The 19,463-nt window shown below is 37.7% G+C and overlaps 1 protein-coding gene across 1 annotated transcript in view; it reads left to right on the top strand.

The window, feature by feature from the left end:
* The first annotated feature begins 3,984 nt into the window (after positions 1-3,984).
* Positions 3,985-19,463, top strand: part of LOC135212657 (uncharacterized) — a 67,621-nt gene continuing 52,142 nt past the window's right edge. Inside the window, exon 1 of the mRNA XM_064246284.1 lies at positions 3,985-4,003. The gene's annotated coding sequence lies outside the window, so the exon portion shown is untranslated. The remainder of the gene's footprint in view (positions 4,004-19,463) is intronic.

Below are 19,463 nucleotides of genomic sequence, written 5' to 3'. Positions count from 1 at the left end.
ACTCATTACCGCGTGATTATAGGGTCGCAACGCGAAGTGAACGAGGAGTGAATAATCTATCGGATCTACATCCTTTAAATGAATAATAAGCTGCACAGGTCGTAAGGTTGCACATTGGAACTCATTTATTGTACGCCAGGCGTACTAGACTGTGACAGAAAAATTTGTTATCTCGTTATAAAGTGATTATGACGGCGCAAACATATGCTAATGTTTGAGTCAATGATCAAATATATTACATTATAACTAGTTTGTCTGTTGTGAAAGTGTGGTATAACACTATTTCAAAGACTATTTTGCTACGCGAAGCTGTAGTGATTTCTGAACTCATTTCAGATTAATCTTAGGTAGACATAAAGCGAAGCCATCTTAAAAAAAAAAAAAGAGGAAACAAAACGAAAGAAAAAGACAGGGTTGTTGAGAGTTGTACAGAAAACAGGTTTCCGCGTGAACAAAAACTGGATTGGGAAATGCACGGCCTCTTTACCATACGATTATTATCATCAACAAGTGATAGCATCATGCATTCTGAACTTTCAAGCGTTAGTTCACCATCAGGAATTGCTAAAACTGAGATCGTGAAATGACATAACTGAAATAACTATTTAATTCTTCGTTGGTTCTCTGAGCTGAATGACACAACTGTAGACTTTAAGGGAGATGTTGAGGCCGTGGTTCCTTTCAATTCAGGGTCAGTGCTACACTCACAAAAATACAAAATCGCATAACAATGTTGGAAAAAATAAACTTAGTCGCCCGTCTTCTTTGCTGCAATACGCAAGAAATGGGCTGAAGTTAACATGAAAATAAGCAATCTCGTTAGGGCGTCGCAATACAAGTAGACTTATTACGTAATATATTAACTCTTTCCAAACTGATGCTATGCATAACGCAATCTTATACAGATAAATTCACCTAAATCAAGATAAATTTTATAAAAATAAGAAAAATATAAAAACCTTTTATGGTGTCGTTACAAGTAGTAGACACTTTTATGAAATACATTAATCCTATAAGAAAAATGCCAAACCCAAAATTTGGCAGATCATTCCACTACCTCAAGATAAATATATATATATATATATATATATATATATATATATATATATATATATATATATATATATACACATATATATATGTATGGTGTTCATGTCTTAGTCACAAGCCATGGGTAGACACGCTCAGTGTTGCAACGATACATCGTAATGGGTCTGGGGGAATTCAAGGCGAGTGAACACGAAAGCAACTTGCATTTATAATTTCAGTGCATTGCTTTTCTTGCGTATTGATCTCCGTTGCGCTTCCTTGTCTATTCTGCATCGATTTACTTTTCTTTTTCTTAGAGTGAGAAAATGAAGTGAAACTCCTCATACGCCAATTTATCTTATTTTGGTTCTCAACCTCCTTTTCTCGATTTGCTTTTGCTGTGATCATGTAACAAAACAATCACACAAAAATGGCAACAAGTAACAAACACAATAGAAGACAAAACAACGAAACCAAAACATAATAAATCAAAGAATTGCCGCTGAGTGCAGAAGCGTCGAGAGAGCGAGAACCTTCCCAAGATAAAATCTCAGCCTTTTACGGAAAATAAAGAGATAGAGAGAGAGAGAGAGAGAGAGAGAGAGAGAGGGGTGGGAGGGAGGGAGGGGCGTAGATAAAGAGAAAGTGTTAAGAGAAGCGACGTAGTTTCTCTCCTGTTGATTTCCTAAATGCACCTAAGGTCGAAAATTTAATTTCCCTTAATGGTCGTGACGAACTTACAAATAAAACAGGATAACATTTTCGTCTGGTCGTCTTTTCGGGAATGCTTTTTCTGAAATCTCTCTCTTTCCCTCTTTCTTTCTTTCTCTCTCTCTCTCTCTCTCTTTCTTCGCGGCCCCACATTTTCTCCTCGCTCTCTCTCTCTTTCTTCACAGCCCCACATTTTCTCCTCTCTCTCTCTCTCTCTCTCTTCCCTCTCTCTCTCTCTCTCTTCACGGCCCCACATTTCTCTCTCTCTCTCTCTCTTTCTCGGTGATTCTCATGAAATATGCTTCTTCCTCACTGATCATTTAAATCTCTTTTACTGTCTTTTCAAAAAACTCTTCTAGTGTTCCCAGATTTCTGTTACAATGTCCGCCTTTTCTCAGATTTCTTTCCCATACTAATTTCTTCACTAAGTTTTTCAATATCTCTCTAAAATTTACGACATCTCTATCTCGCACTAATTTTTCGACACATTCTCATTCAGTTTTCCGAAATCTCTTACCAGACTGATTTCTAATCTCTTTTTCTCTCCATTATGTTGTCCAACTCTTTCATGCACAAATGTGTTTTTTTTTTTAAATCTCTATCTCTCTCACAAAGTGTCCCAAAATATCTCTCACGCGCTGATTTTCCCACAATCTCTCCAAGTTTTCCAATACCTCTCTCTCTTTCTCTATTTCTCTTTCTCTGTCTAACTTTTCTGACTCTTTCTCCTTGCTGATTTTTCAGAATCCATCCCTTATGTGACTAAGTATTTTTCACAGTTTTCCAAAACCTCTCTCGGGCTGAATCTCCGTCACTAAGCTGTCTACAATCTCATCCGTCCCGAGTTTTCCACAATCTGTCCCCCCCCCCCCCCCCCCACCCCCCAAGTTTTCTAAATCGCAAACAATGATTTTTCCACTATTTCTCTTTTTCAAGAGAATCCCAGAAAATACCTCTACACACCAACTTCTCTCACTAAGTTTCCGAAATGTCTCTCCAGCCGGACTTTTCCACAATCTGTTTTTACTGACTAATTTTTTTCAATACGCATTTCTACGTCATCTCTCATTAAATATTCAGTAATTACTCCACAATCTCTCTCTCTCTTTGTCTCGCTCTCATTAATTTCTGCAGCACCCATTTTTACATCATGTCTCTCATCGGATATTCTGCAATATCTCAACCACACGGATCTGTTTGAATGATGCTAATCAATGCTTTCCAAAATCTCTTACCACAAAACCTGTCTATTTTATACAAATTTTCTGATGTTTCTCAAAACTGATTTTCGATATTTTTTATTAACTTCTTTCATCCAAAATCTCCTCTGCTTTCGAGTAATTTCCCGTTATAATCCCCGAACAATGACTTTTACAAAGTCTCTATTTCTTTCACTTTAAAACATTCTCGCATTAACACCGATTTGTCCAAAATCTCCCTCATTACAGTTTTCGTAATCTCAGAATCACTTTGATTTTTCAAACAACTTCCCATGTTTTCCCTTTTTTTCCTCCACCTTTTTTTCCTCCCCTTTTTTTCTCCCCCCCATCTCTCTCTCTCTCTCTCTCTCTCTCTCTCTCTCTCTCTCTCTCTCTCTCTCTCTCTCTCTCTCAATAATTCAAAATTTCTCATTCTTATCGAACGGAATCTAAATAGGCAGCACTGCTATGAATCAGAAAAAAACAAAACCTATTTTTATTAAGCAATATTTTTCAAACTGACTCTTATGCATAAGAGAAAAAGGTAGAGTATACTGCAAAGACATTCACATATTTCATATTACTAACCATATAAATGGTAATCATGTTCTTCCGCTTATCATCATAAGAATCAAGAAGTTAAACAGACACACAAAGTACTTTCTTTCCCAGAGCTTACAAGTTCAATGTCTTTGCTCAGTCGCACTCGCAAACCGCACCACAATCTCACAGATAAGAAGTCCCATAAATCATCTGAAAAATAAAAGACTTTAAAAAACTGGATGGTTTATCGCTCTTGATATAGCCATAAATACATTAAAGGAGGACACCGATAACGTAAATCTCTCTCTCTCTCTCTCTCTCTCTCCTAAGGCATTTAAAAAGAGAAAGTTCAACGTTCCGGCCAATGACAGTTGGGACTCGGGAGTTCAAGGGAGTCTTTCTCTTCGTTTGTTCTCTCTCTCTCTCTCTCTCTCTCTCTCTCTCTCTCTCTCTCTCTCTCTCTCTCTCATCCTTTTTTTTACTTCTTTCTTTTCATAAGGAGACCGGATACGATATTTCTTGTAAGTTATTGAAAATCCAAACGTTCTTTTTCTTTGTTGGGTTATATATATACGATCGTGATCATTACCATTTTTTTTTTATTCTCGCTGTGAAGTGTTTGCAGTTTTTCCGAATGTTGGATTCTTTTGCTTTTTCCTCGAAGCTCATCTCTGTTAGATGATTACGCTGTCGTCCATCAAGGGGCATCCCCACTGAATTCGGCAACGGTCATAACAGATGGACCAATACTTTGGGAAACGAAAGACAGTTAAATTCGCAAGAGTATATGGATTTTGTGGTCGTCCCCAAGGTCTAGAGCTCTAGACAGTCTCTGGGTGAAAGACCACTGGGATGTCAATCAGGTTTTGTAGTCATGCCGCAGACACACGTGAAAAGTCACTAGGCTGGCTATGTAGTGAAGGGCTACAGAATGGAGATATCATAATCCAGCATTCTACAATACGAGGTCGCAGTCTGTGAAGCCATCAGACCACGAAGGAGAAAGAACAGTGGGCAAAACGACACAGCCATGCCGTAGTCGCACGCGAACCAGAAGTAGCCAGCCAGAATGCGCTGTCAAGAAAGGAAGTGAAAGTGATGCCTGAGTTCTTGTGAGGCCAGAGAGAGAGAGAGAGAGAGAGAGAGAGAGAGAGAGAGAGAGAGAGAGAGAAAGCTCTCCTCAGGTAAATGCCAAAAATAAGGTTATCTGAGATTGCATTTCCCGCCCTTTCAGAGTGACTGAAGGGGAAATGAGAAAGTCCGAAATGGTGCAGACGCTTGGCTCGGGAGGAATTTTCTTCCATGAGAAAAACAAATATTCCAGGATTTTCAGATCACGCGCGAATGTAAAAATGGAGCGTAATCGTACTTTTGGGAGAAATGCATAATAAGAATAATCAAGCAGCAAGTTCGAGAACGAAAGGACTAGTGATAAAATAATTCAAATTTTGTATTATTATGAATCTAGAGATTTTGGAAAAAAGAAAATATTTATAGATGATTATTTTACTCAATCTCTAAAGAGGCGTTATTTGTGAAAAAGATTACATTTCCACTGGAGTAATAATAAAAATATTCACAAGGCTTTATTTCATTAAAACAAGCTTAATTAAAACAAGCTCAAATTGATCTGCATGGCATTTAAAAAGATTTAAAAAGATTGAGTTCCTGCCAGAGATAGGGGTAAAGGGAAAAATGAAGGTCACAGTTTGGCAGAACTTTATAAGATACAAATCACCAGGTCGAGTCATATTATAAGTGACTCTGATGTCTGGTAATGGAGAAAACAAACGGTGTTTTTGTAGATTTTGCTTCTGTAAGGCGATATAGCACGTTACAAGAATACCGTAGAATATCTTAGGTTAGGCACGTGTGTTGGACTGTAAAAAAGTCACATGTATTCGGGGATAGAAAGCGAAAACAGTGTCGTATTTTTCTCTTTACTGCTGCTTCAAGGCAGACTAAATAATCTTTTTTTTTTACGAAGCTAAATACACGGGTAATTTTATATATACACAAATATATGTGTATATCTGTATATGTTATATATATATATATATATATATATATATATATATATATATTATATATATATATATATATATACACACACATGCACAAATAATATGAATTTGACAATAACTCACGCACCTTCCTTATATTCACAGATAATAAGCCGTAAATATGCATTAATATAAAATTCAGTTTACCACGCCAATAATTTATACCTAAGGGGAATTATAACTAAGAGGTTCTACCATGGCCGGTATATATGTGTGTGTGTGTGTATAACAAATACTCAATGTCTGAATCAATTGCGTTACAAAAGTAACTAATTAATTCATAAACATGCTCCAGTTACACTGTTATCTCCAAATATTGATAGAAGCTACCTATGGCAGTTCATCAAGCAACAGTAACAACAGCCAACAGAGAGAGAGAGAGAGAGAGAGAGAGAGAGAGAGAGAAATTAGAAATCGTGGGTCAGTTCAAGTAAAATAAGGTACGTTTTCGATCATATGTTTTCAAAGATCGCCATCTAAAATAAATCGATGGTGAACATTCACTGACAAGTTAGTTTGCACTCAACGACATGCCAGACGGAACTTATGATTTATCAATTGCATATACCTTCTCTGGAGTAAAAAAAAAGAAGAAAAAAAAACTGTCACCTTTTGGAAAGAAACCCTATTGGAAAATGAGAAAACTTCAATAACTTGTCCTGCAACAACGATGATTTTCAATATCTTGCGGAAAGAGGGAATAAAAACAGCGAGTGGGAGGATGAGGAAACGACAAGTTTACCGAGAGAAAAACAGCGATCATTTGTGGAGCAGTTTTAAAAAGGGGTAGGATCGTGTACACGGAAACGGGGGATAGATAAGAACAAGAGGAGGGTGAAGGAGACACACGAGGGAATTCAAGGAAAGGTGATCAGGTACTTTCGGGAGAATGAGAGACAACATGAAGTACTGTAATGTGGACAGAGTAAAGAACAGATGGATTTCAGAATGAAAAATGCAACGGGAGAGTTGCTGTTTGAATGTAAAAGACAGAGAGACACCGGGTTGAATGATGTGAGAGTTGAAGTGACTGCAGAGGTTGAAAACTGACAGACAGCAAGAGTTGTTCGATATACTAGTGAGAAACTGAAGTTTAGCGGTGAAAGCTTGACCAGGGTGAGTAAGGTATGTCTGGATTACGGAAAAGTTCAGAAACGATGGGTGGTGAAAGAAATTGATTATTTGTATATGGGCAAAAGTGAAGAGTGTAGGAATTACCGGTGCCTACCATTGCTTATTCTATCATTAGGGTGTGTGGTAGAATTTTGAGAAGTTAAGGCAATAGAGAAGGATTCATAGGTTTAGACAATGAAGAGGGTTTGTGGATCAAGTGTTTGTTTTGAATGAGATATGCGAGACATTTCAAAGCAAAGATATATAGTTGACATGGTCCAAATAAAGCTTACGACAGAACTGACACAGAAGTTATTAGAAGGGCGTTGAGGACGTACGTATGTTAAACAAGATAAATAGCTACCATTGACAAAAAGTCTTAAGGGTATTAATGAAGCTTGCATTGGAATTTGTTAGTAAAAGAGTGACTGCTTTAACTCTCTCTCTCTCTCTCTCTCTCTCTCTCTCTCTCTCTCTCTCTCTCTCTCTCTCTCTCTCTCTCCCTTCACCAGACTTTGAACTACGTCACAATGGTCAGGAGATATTAATTTCAACTTCAGCACAGTTCCAGATCTGTCAAGCCGAAATTAATCTTTATTTCTGGCAAGCCCGATAAAATCGATTCCAGTTCGGTTCGAGTTCGGTTTGTATTGTAGGCGAGGAAGGTAAACAGCCACATTATCCCTCTGTTGGAGCTTACCGTTTTCTGAAAGGCGTTTGCTAAGGAAAGAATTTGTTAATTTTTATTCGTGCTGATAATGAGAGATATGTTTTACATTGTTTGTTTGTGTGGTGTTTTTACGTTGCATGGAACCAGTGGTTATTCAGCAACGGGACCAACGGCTTTACGTGACTTCCGAGTCACGACGAGAGTGAACTTCTATCACCAGAAATACACATCTCTCACTCCTCAGTGGAATGCCCGAGAATCGAACTCACGGCCACCGAGGTGGCACGCCAACACCTTACCGACCACGCCACTGAGGCGCTTATGTTTTATATTGATGCGAAAACAGTCGAAAACACAAAAATAATCTTAGAATTTTTTCTTGATCAGGTGTTAATCGGAATTTCAGAACACGAACGTTTTAGGTGCAGTGGATATTAAAAATATTTACTTTTAGATGGGAAATTGCTGCTGAAAAAGCAAAATTCACATTGCAAATATTATGGTTTTTGTCAAGGTAGGAACGTAGAGTCTACTTCTTGTAACTAATCCAGACTTGGTTACAGAAGGGCAGTAAGTTTCAGCAGATAATCACGAGGGTTACAGGCTGACGATTGACACCGGATACTGATTAGGATACTTGCTAATATTGTTTTCTATGGAGAGAGAGAGAGAGAGAGAGAGAGAGAGAGAGAGAGAGAGAGAGAGAGAGAGAGAGAGAGAGAGAGAGCTGTGGACATGGAATACACGTTGCCAGGACAAGTACTGATAATAGCTGAGAAAAAATGCGTCAAAATCAAACCAAAAGAGCGTCTTTTTAAGTTTTCAGAGGAAACGCTGCTAACGATCATGAACCGTCCAAAGTGAGATTCATTTCTAAATGGCCCAATACTGAGATACATGTTAAGGTTGAATGTAGAAATGATTAATGACTGCAAACTTTATATAAATACCAAACTGGGAAATAGAAATTTACAGCATTTGCTCCAAAAGAAAGGGTGGTACATATGAAGCATAATTATAATGTCTTAAAAAGAACTGAAGTAAACGTAAAAAATAAGCGGCGAAAAGGGCCAAACATTTAGATTAGAGACTGATAAAGCAAATCGTTAAGATGAGCTATAGCAGCAAGAGAGTTTCTTACTTCCTTAAAAAGAATATATCAAACCTGGATCAAAATACGGATAAAAGATTTTTATACGTTATCCTTTAGCGTCAAAGCGCATGAAAAGGTAGGCATTATATTTCCTGATGTTTGTGATTTGATCCACATCTCATCAATGTGCCATCACGAACGTATCGGCAACAGACCCAGTCGAGTATGTGACTTTGGATTAATGTACTCTCTCTCCAGTACATAGATGCGGTGGAGACTGTTCACATTTTCTCGCTCATGAGCTGTCGATAGCAGTAACGAACGTTAATATCATTTAGAAGCGGCGCCGCTTCGGTCATTGTACACTATCGGAGACCCTTCGCTGTGCAACATAAAAGTCGCGTGGAAAGTGGATGCTGGGATTCCTTGAAAGGTCCTCGGGAAATCGAGGGAAATGTTGTTGCGAGGACGCTGGAGGAAGACGCATCGATAACTTCGGCCCATTACTTCGTTATTCTTCCGGCCTCCTCTTTTCTCTCTCCGCTGGATTTCGGAATCCAAGGTAAACTCAGTAGCATTTGACGTCTAAGGTCAGTTATGTGTTTCGCTAACGTTTGAACGTATGACAATTGATATGTTGACCTGACATTTGAAAAATTGAATCTTCCGCTGCGGACCGACTTCACGCTGTTGTCATTCCTCAGAAATACATCGCACCGTCAATAAACAGGCTGTTATCACGCTTTAAAGTGCAGAGGATAAACCGATTCATTCAGTATGTGAATTTACAACTCGGATTACGATAAGGGTAGCGTAATCAAGACATAATTTGACCGATAACAGAATCTAATTTTAACGACTCTTTGAAACAACGAAAAGTTTCTAGACTCTCGGTCGAGCTCTTGCTAAGACAAGAGTACGGGAATCGCGAAAAAACGCACTCAATTCGCTAATATAAGGTGACATTTTATGTGCAAGTCTTAACACAGGTTTCAGTTAACATTACATTGACGCATGTTAAGAATGGAAAATTTTTAAAATGTCAGTCTTCAAGGCATAAGCTAATCAAGAGATGCAACTGAATCAATTCATTTTAATTACAGACTACGACAAGTAATAACAGGAAAATAAGCAGACAAACATCCTGGACCATTATATACTAGCTATAATTAGGCCAACTCTCTCTGAAGTAAGAGGAGAAAAGTTAAAGGGCAAACTTTTGAAATTAATAACAGATATCAATTAAGCGAGCATCCTAGGAAATAGAAACTAGGAAATGTGAATAGGTTAGAATTCGCCATCGTGCTCAAGATAGAACTTTACTATCTGAGATTGTGAGGGCATCACTATCTCCGCCCAGCAACGAGACGAATGTGTCGTCAACTGTGAAATTACAAGTCCCCGTTATCACATTTCAAATCAAAATCCGTTTTCTTATTTAAGGCGCAGTAGAAGCATTAATAAATATTAGACGAGGTTGTTTCCATTGCTACACCATCGGATCTTGCCAACCAAAACTCAGTCATGTGGTAGAGAGTCAAGGTCCAATGGTGGGGTCATCAACTGAATGTTTTAACCCACGTTCATCGAGACCCGTTCATCCATTCTTGAGCTACCCTACTAACACTAAATCACAAACAGACAAACATACAGGCCCTGATGGAAATATAACCTTCTTCCAACTTTGTTGACAGTGGTAGCAGTCGAAGAGGTAACTCAAAAGAGCGAACTTCTTCACTGGAATATTCCAACTCGAGTATGCGAGAGTCTTGCTTTGAAACATTCGAATTAACTGGATTAATCTGACGAGAAAGAAAGAAGGGAGCTGCTTCCAATTCCCGCGTAAAATTCTGTTGAAACTCATAAAAAGAGAAATACAAAGAACGCAAAATCATCTTTAAAAACAATTCGGGGTAAAGCGATTTCATGTGCAGCTGATGCGAGAAATAAACGGCACGTGTCTTTCAAGGTAAAAAATACGTGCTTAAAAATCAGGTAAAATTCTTGAAATTTAATAGCTTTACGGTGCTCTTGTAATCACAATTTTAAATTACAGATATGAGTGTTCTGTGGTAGTATGTAGGGAATAGTTTTATTCAGAGCTATGATAAATTTCTTAACTTTCTTACACATACACACAAACACTCATTTATATATATATATATAATATATATATATATATATATATATACACATATATATATATATATATATATAATATATATATATATATATATATATATATATATATTCATTGTTAGTTATTTCCACATAGGAAAATGAAAAAAGGTATATCTCAGAAAATGCCCAACAGTTTCGTCCTCCAATGGACCTCTTCTTGGAGCGTTTCCTTAATAAACGCTCCAAGAAGAGGTCCATTGGAGGACGAAACTGTTGGGCATTTTCTGAGATATACCTTTTTTCATTTTCCTATGTGGAATACAACTGATTTACTATATCTTCGTGCCTAAGAAGATTACCAGTACTATATATATATATATATATATATATATATATATATATATATATATATATATATATATATATATATATATATATATATCTCACTCGAGCTACAAATGTCCTTTAATATCTAATTTGCTTTACCTCGGAATTGATATATTTTCATATATTTACCGAAGGGGAATTTTTTAGTTGATAATAATTTTCGTCCCCTCATGGGATCGAACCACCGTCCAGTGGACGGGAACGAAATCAGGACGGCCAGTGACGTTATCAAGTCCTGATTTCGTTCCCGTCCACTGGACGGTGGTTCGATCCCATGAGGGGACGAAATTATTATCAACTAAAAATTCCCCTTCGGTACATATATGAAAATATATCAGTTCCGAGGTAGAGCGAATTAGATATTAAAGGACATTTGTAGCTCGAATGATTTATATGAATTACGGTGATGTGATACTTATTCATATATATATATATATATATATATATATATATATATATATATATATACATACATACATATATACATACATACATTAATTTTCTGTCTTTAGAAATAGAGTTTACAATTAACTCAGGATCAATTGGCGAATCTTACACAAATCCACATAACTTTTATCATCACCTTATGGTTTCTTCAGTGTGAGTTACACATTACGTACGCGCAAAGAGATGGAGGTTTATTGTAAAAAACATCTAGAAGAGCAGACCAGTCAACATTAGATGAAGAGTGAGAATCCAAAACCTGAAAAAAAGGACCTTTGTGATAAATTCTCTTCCGATTCCATAAACTAAATAATGATCACAATTCTGATTTCTTCTTGCCTGCCTAGGAACCAGTAATTATCGAATACAACAAACACTACCGAACACAAACGTTCAGACGACTATAAAACAGAAGCCCAAAGCAAAAGCTGTGATTACGGTTTTGAAAAATGGAGAGGCGGAGGAAGAGGATAATGAAGAAATGACGATGTCAGTAATTTCGTAACGTCTCTCCAGGGACAGCACCCCATTTCAAAAGTCCATCGTGGTGAAGATCATCTTCGGATGAAGAATTACAATACTTCAAATTTCTTTGAGATGTGAATGCCTTTCACAAGAGTCAACACAATGATCTTGTGAAAGTCACAGTTCCTTAGGGTGCACGCAGCGCTTTCCATCCTGGCGGCTAATCACAAAAAAGTGCAGAAAAAAAGGGAAAACTCTTCTTCATCGCGATATCTGAAGTGGACTGCCAAAAGAAGCGGATACAAAGACGTGCGATATTTACACATTTTACAGAATTGGATATTATGTCTTAGTGATCAATTTTATCCTTTGAGCGTGAGAAAAAAATGCAAGTTTTAATTCTGAATATCAGCATATACTACAAATTTTACAGTAAAACTTTATACTATTTAACTACACGTCCACAACACGGGCTTCCAAACCAGTGTACTTTACTTTGGGAGTGATCTGTTACTGATGAGGTCTCTGCCAAGGGAGCATAACCCATGCTGGTCGTTAGGGAAGGAAACTTTGACAGGTATAACCAAACATACCACATATATTACTTGGTATATAAAATATATCCACTAGAATTAGTGGCGATCAAGAACCCCATGATCTAGTATCCGCTTTATATGGAAACTGTCTTTGGCTTCAAAACAAAGTCTAAAGGGAATAACCTTGTCATCACTTTGGTCGTGTCTGGCTTTCATCCTCTCAGGTATATTATCCTTATGAAAACAAAATAGCAAACTTATTTGAGGACTTTAAACAACAGGCGTCAAAACCTAACAGTAGATATTTGAAGAAACATGAAACTAAACACCCAGAGAGAGAGAGAGAGAGAGAGAGAAAGGATCTGAACGTATACGAATGTGAGAGCGAGAGTTATCTAGCCTTTTCTCAGCAGTCAGCAACTATCCTCAGTAATAAGATGTGTGTATGTATAGATGTCGATGATATATATATATATATATATATTTACAACGGGAGCGTCGCCCCCGATATTTTCACATTTGGTATGCGTTTAGCCAGAGCGGAAAGCGACCTGGTAACACTCAGTTCCTTCCCCCCCCCCCCCCCCCCCCTCTCTCTCTCTCTCTCTCTCTCTCTCTCTCTCTCTCGCAACCTCCACTCCATTATCTAAGGTCACCAAATCAGAGTCGGAGCTACAAAAATATACGTTTATTCAAAGTAAAGTACTAATTAGATAACTCAGGTTCTTACAGGATAATTAATAGAATGATAATTCATAGTTCAAGTCTCACAGACAACCCCCCGGTATTTTAATAGTCTTAATCAGTAATTAGTCACACCAATTATCTCTTCTCCAAAACACAGTCCCCTCACTAGGACACTTGGTCCCCTCCACTAAGACACTTAGTCCCCTCCACTAGATCTGCTGTTGAAAAGACAGGAGAACACACTAGTGAGCACACACAATTGTAAAGACAAGGTGAAAAGATTAAATGAAATAGAACATCTTTACAAAATATCAAAGTAAGAGACAAGCCATAACTTTGGCTAAAGCATATTGACACTTACCCATTACATCACTTAAACAAAAATACATTGTAGAGCCATCCAGGCTCTTTCTCCCAGAGGCAGCCGTCTCCCCCGTTCTGCCTAAAACCTGCCGTTATGAACGGACATAGCTCGTACACGTACAGACACACTCTCGCCCTTCGTCAACGCCCCAGGTAACTGGTCGCAGCCAGTTTTCAAAGGCACCTTCTCTCGAACTCACATACCTATAGAACGAACGTTGACCTGCTAAGTAAGCATCTTAATGTCACACAATCCCAGAAAAGATTTATCAGCTTTCTTAAGCTGTAGCTCGAACTCTGTCTCCATGGGAAGTTAAATATGATAAGTCTCCAATTTCTATGAAATGTCAGTCTTTATTTATTACACACACACACACACACACACACACATATATATATATATAATATATATATACATATATATATATATATATATATATATATATATTAAACACTTAGATATATATATATATATATATATATATATATATATATATACATATATATATATATATATGCAATTGTAATAGCCACAATGCCCCTCTTAACTTCTTGAATTCTTTGCTTTTTTTTGGATACGCTTATCACTACAAAGCCTGAAGATCCAAGTTCAAAGAAATTTGAAGAAGAAATTACTATATGTATATGTACGTATATATATATATATATATATATATATATATATATATATATATCATATATATATATATATATATATATATATATATATATATATATATATATATATATATATATATATATATATATAATTACTACGAAGTTCAGACCCGCGAACCGAGGCGGAAGGATTCATTTCCGGACCGACATTCGTCACAGGGGTGAAATGAACTGTTTGCTGCTTCGTTTGACGAATATCAGCCCAGAGTTCGTGTCACTGACTTGACGTACGTAAGTACACACACACACACACACACGCACACTCACATACATGTGTACATTGTCTTCTTTACAACATTTCCAATGGAAAAATGTTCCAGAACCAGTTCTGACCAAAGCAGATAATTCGAGTCAAAGAAATAATTGATTGGAAATATTGGGGGGAATCCGACACAATGGGTGGAAATTCCCGTCGAGGTCCTTTGAAAATAGGAAAGGAAGAGAAAGGCGGCTCACGGTCGACAATCCGGACCCTAAATGGGACAACCTGCCTTCTTAATTACACAGCCCTTTCTACTTTTTCCCCTCTTTCAAGAATTAAGGCTTTTTGTCTCCCTGACAAATGTCTTGTGCAGCTTTAGCTGTTTCCTAAGATTATTTCTGCACATTATATTACAATGTACTTGTATTTTTTATACATGTATTTGTCCGCTAGTTCGAATCAACAAGAGGACGAAATGATTATAAACTGAAAAATTCCCCTTGGTTAACATGTATAAAAATATATCAATTCTGAGGTGGAGCGAATTGGATATTAAAGGATATTTTTAGCTTAATGCATGTATAAGAATCACGGCGATGTGATAAAAATTCATATAATATATATATATATATATATATATATATATATATATATATATATATATATGTGTGTGTGTGTGTGTGTGTGTGTGTGTGTGTGTGTGTGTGTGTGTGTGTGCGTAAAACATAAATAATCCATCTTAAGTGGGAGAAACCTGGGAAAACCATCACTACAGTCACTGCCATATGTACTATACTTTTAACTGCCTGGCCACGAATAAGCCCCAGTACAAAAATGTTAACAGCAGTGTGTCAGTTCTGCTTGCAAACACTGCGTCATTCACATCGATCTTGCATGAGCTTTTGCGATTCACAGATTATCAAGTCCCCTTCTAGTAACTCTTGCATACCATCTATTCGGTGCTTTCTACGTCGTCATCTCCTCTTCCTTCCAGGCAGCTCTGAACCGCGTGCTTTTTTGCACCAGCCTACCGCCTCCCAGTCTTCCCACATAAACACACCACCTCAGAAGCACAAGTTAAGTATATCTTAGTTTAACCAGACCACTGAGCTGATTAACAGCTCTCCTAGGGCTGGCCCGAAGGATTAGATATTTTTACGTGGCTAGGAACCGATTGGTCACCTAGCAACGGGACCTACAGCTTATTGTGGGATCCGAACCACATTATATCGAGAATGAATTTCTATCACCAGAAATAAATTCCTCCGATTCCGCTTTGGTCGAGCCGAGAATCGAACTTCGGACCACCGGATTGGTAGCCGAGTGCGAAAACCACTTATCCAACGAGGAGGAGGCACAGTGATTCTTTATAAGGAAAATCCAAATGAAGTCATTGTATAATGATACCTGCTCCTTGAGGAGGCTTTCAAGTTCTGATTGTCACATGTGATCGTTTATACGTTTCGCTATATGAAGAGAAACCGAAAGTGCGAAACTTGGGAAGAACAGCAGTAACAAAGCAAAGTCAACCCTGGGGAAATGGTCATCATTCTGAATCTTGAGTGTCACGAAGCCATGAAAAATATGATCACAAAACAATGCCAAGATTCATGTTTATGATGTGTTTTACTTTAATGTAATTATTTAAACTGGAGATTCGTTAATTCTCTCTGTGTTAAAAACGGATCTGTTGGTACTGAATGCCTAATGTACAGATGGCTGCAAAATCTTGCAAAAGCGTGATGAAAGACAATCACGTCACTATAACTGCTCTTGGGACGTACATGGTAAACCTTTAATGAGTTTACAGGAAACAAACTATGATCAAATATGTTTTTTCCCTTTAATTAAATATAGAAGTGGAATGACTTTCTTCCAAGATAATCCCGGGGAAACGTTACTTTAGCTGTACAGGAGACTGAAGCAGCAAAAGCTTTACAGACAAATGCAAATGTAGTATGTCTGTACACGTAAGTCACTGTGGGAAAATGACATACAAGAGCTTAATGTACTAACAAGAACGCTTCCACACTTACGCATATTCTGAGTTGATGAGAGGACAGCGGTAAATAAATTGTGTCAAATCAGTTTTGCTGAAAATTTGTTTCTCGCCTCAAGGATACTCAGCACAAAAAGTATTCTAAAAGGTACCCCTGATAACATCACAAGGTGTAAAAATTAACATACCTTGAATAAATTAAATTTACACTTGTCTTCTGATAGGAAGGCTTCTCATCCAGCCGTTTAATAAACCACGAGAGTAAATGAAAAAAAGAAAAGAAAGCCTTATGTGCATAAATAAGTCTCCTACCATGGCGGTCGTCGTGAACCAGAGCTGGAATTTATGTCAGGGCGTAAATGGGGATGGGAGGGGGGGGGGGGGGGGGGGGGGGGGGGGGGGGGGGGGGGGGGGGGGGGGGGGGGGGGGGGTGGGGGGGGGGGGGGGGGGGGGGGGGGGGGGGCGCAGGCCCGAGCGCGGATGTTTATGTAGATAAGTGTATAATCGTTTCATCAATGATGGGTGAGGAACCTTCCTCAGGGTGTTTATATCCCCATAATTTAAAAGCGGAATTTATGGCCGAAAGGAGATTCTGTGTTTGCACACACTTTCTTTGTTTACAGAGTAGCAGCGAGCTCTGGGGGGCTCTGTTCCTTAATCCAAAAGGCTTCGTCTTTTTGAGGCGCCACCAAGAACAATACAATGCGATCTCGTCCCGCTACGTTTCCCTTCCTCACTTTCTGCTCTTTTAATATTCCACCGTTATCGGTTATGGCTTCCATCAGCGTGGCTGGGGGCAGATATAGTAGTACTTCTGGGCTTCTTTCTGTGCTAATAAATATACATTTCTTGGAGATTCACGAAAGGAATTTTTCATTTACGAGGCCAATGGCACTTCTAGAGGAATAAATATGGGTCGATATCATAAGTCGATCTGATTGGTCGCCATGAAAAATATCTTGCTTATTATAGAGTGCAGCGAAATTTCTCCAGTGACATCGAACTACCATTCAAAAACTCATTGCTGTTATCCACTGATTTTCTTATCTCTTGACTGGTATGGCAATGAATACCTCTACTTTGTTGCTGTCATTCTCTTAAATTCTGTTTTATACTATAGTAAAGAGTTAAATATAAAAACTCTTTCTCCAAGTAAAACCCAAGAGAGCGGGTTTTGAAGGCATGCAAGTAACAAATTACTTCACTAAACAGATAGATTTTCATCTCACAATAAATACTAAAAAGGCAACTAGTTACTTTTACATGACATATCTCAGAGAGAGAGAGAGAAAGAGAGAGAGAGAGAGAGATAGAGAGAGAGAGAGAGAAGGGGGGGGGGGGTGCAACACACCGAACACTTTACATAAACAAGATGAAATATTAGTCATTCTGAAAGACTTCTCCATCGTCCACTGTGCCCAGCTTTATCAAAAATGGTAGAAAAAAAACCCTCAGCGGCGCATGGCAACTGTCACAGAGATTAATGAAATCCGTGTATTGCTCCAATATGGAGCAAACAGATGGAGGAAAACATAGAGTTGAGAGGTACTATTATTCCTGAGTCCTCTAATAATAATAATAATAATAATAATAATAATATAATAATAATAATAACAGTAACTATTATAATTATATACAGGTAGAAGACACACCCTTTTAAACAAGTAGTATTGAATGTGATATCTGCATCAGCTACATTCAATTTGTATAGAGTTTTCTCTAATTTTCTGATAACTGATTTTATTATTATTATTATTATTATTATTATTATTATTATTATTATTATTATTATTATTATTATTATTATTATTTATTTATTTTCAATTTATAACGTTTTAACGTTTACTTAAAATTAGAATCCAAAATTGAAGTATAAAAGGACTTCCAAGTCACTTATCAACAAGGTCAAGAAAAGTGCAATTTAGACAAGAATACTTCTAAGAAGGGAATTATGTTAATCTATGTTTACGAGAGAGAGAGAGAGAGAGAGAAGAGAGAGAGAGAGAGAGAGAGAACGAATCTGCTGCTCAAGTCGTTAATCAACAGAAAAATATCTGTAACATTTTCTCTCGATAACAGCACATCTTGAGACATATCCATTTATTTTGACAGATTGAGGGAGATAATTGACAGGGTCGATAAGATTTGAAATGCTGTCGTGTTGGGTGGGATTTTCAGCCCTGCGGTCGGCGAAAGGTTAAATGATCTTGCTAAGGGCTTCTGGCTATGGCGAATTAGGAAAATAAGGCCAAGACGATCGATCAGTCTTCCTTTCGGGTGACACCAACAACGAGGACCACGTCAACACGATTCAAAACGTAAATGTAGCTGAGACGATAATAGATATTATAAAAAAAGTGAGATAGAGTTGAAATAGTAATGTAGCAATTATAAAGATGGCCAGTGCAAATCGAAGCCTCCAAAATCTAAAGTTGCTAGTAAGAAATTTTTAAACATAATTAAACACTGAAAATGACAGTAATTTTTACATTTGAAACCTTTCTACGCGTAACTGATTCTGTAAATAAAGGTAATGTTTCTGGAAAGAGGACAAGAACACATCGGTGGTTTGCAGTGGGAATGAAGCAAATTGCAGATAAGAGAAGGATAATGACGTGATAAACTGAAATCCCCGTCTCCATCACTCTCCCTTTACTGCGAAATACTTGCATGTTTCCTTAAGACATCCACTGCGGCCCAATGAATGGTGAAGAGGTGAGTAAGCAACTTAGCAAGTGTGACATTACAATGGCTAATTATTAGCACGGTTATCAGGGACTTTCCGCTCGGCTAGTCATCCGAGCAATGGCTCTGAAATTCGGGAGGGCCAAATTCACGATCACAATTTCAGTTGCAAGTCCGCCGTCGAACATTTCTTGAGGCTATTTGCTTACAATGATCTGCACTGCTACATTTTCTTTTATTGTGATTAAATCTTGTTTGTTTGCACATGGCAATACACACTGCTCACAGACTACAATCACTACAACTCGTTACTTCATCTTCGCAGATTCCAATTATGTTCATAACCTTACTTTGTTCGTATGTCCCTTGACTTAATCCTCATGAAACGATTATACGTACATGCATGCATACATACACACATACATATGTCTATGTTTTTATGTATGTGTGTATGTATATGTTACAGTAACATTGT

The sequence above is a fragment of the Macrobrachium nipponense genome, chromosome 41 (assembly GCF_015104395.2).
Source record: "Macrobrachium nipponense isolate FS-2020 chromosome 41, ASM1510439v2, whole genome shotgun sequence".
Classification (NCBI taxonomy): Eukaryota; Metazoa; Arthropoda; class Malacostraca; order Decapoda; family Palaemonidae; genus Macrobrachium; species Macrobrachium nipponense.
The sequence above is the reverse complement of the archived record's forward strand: the minus strand, read 5'-3'. Positions and strand labels throughout refer to the sequence as shown.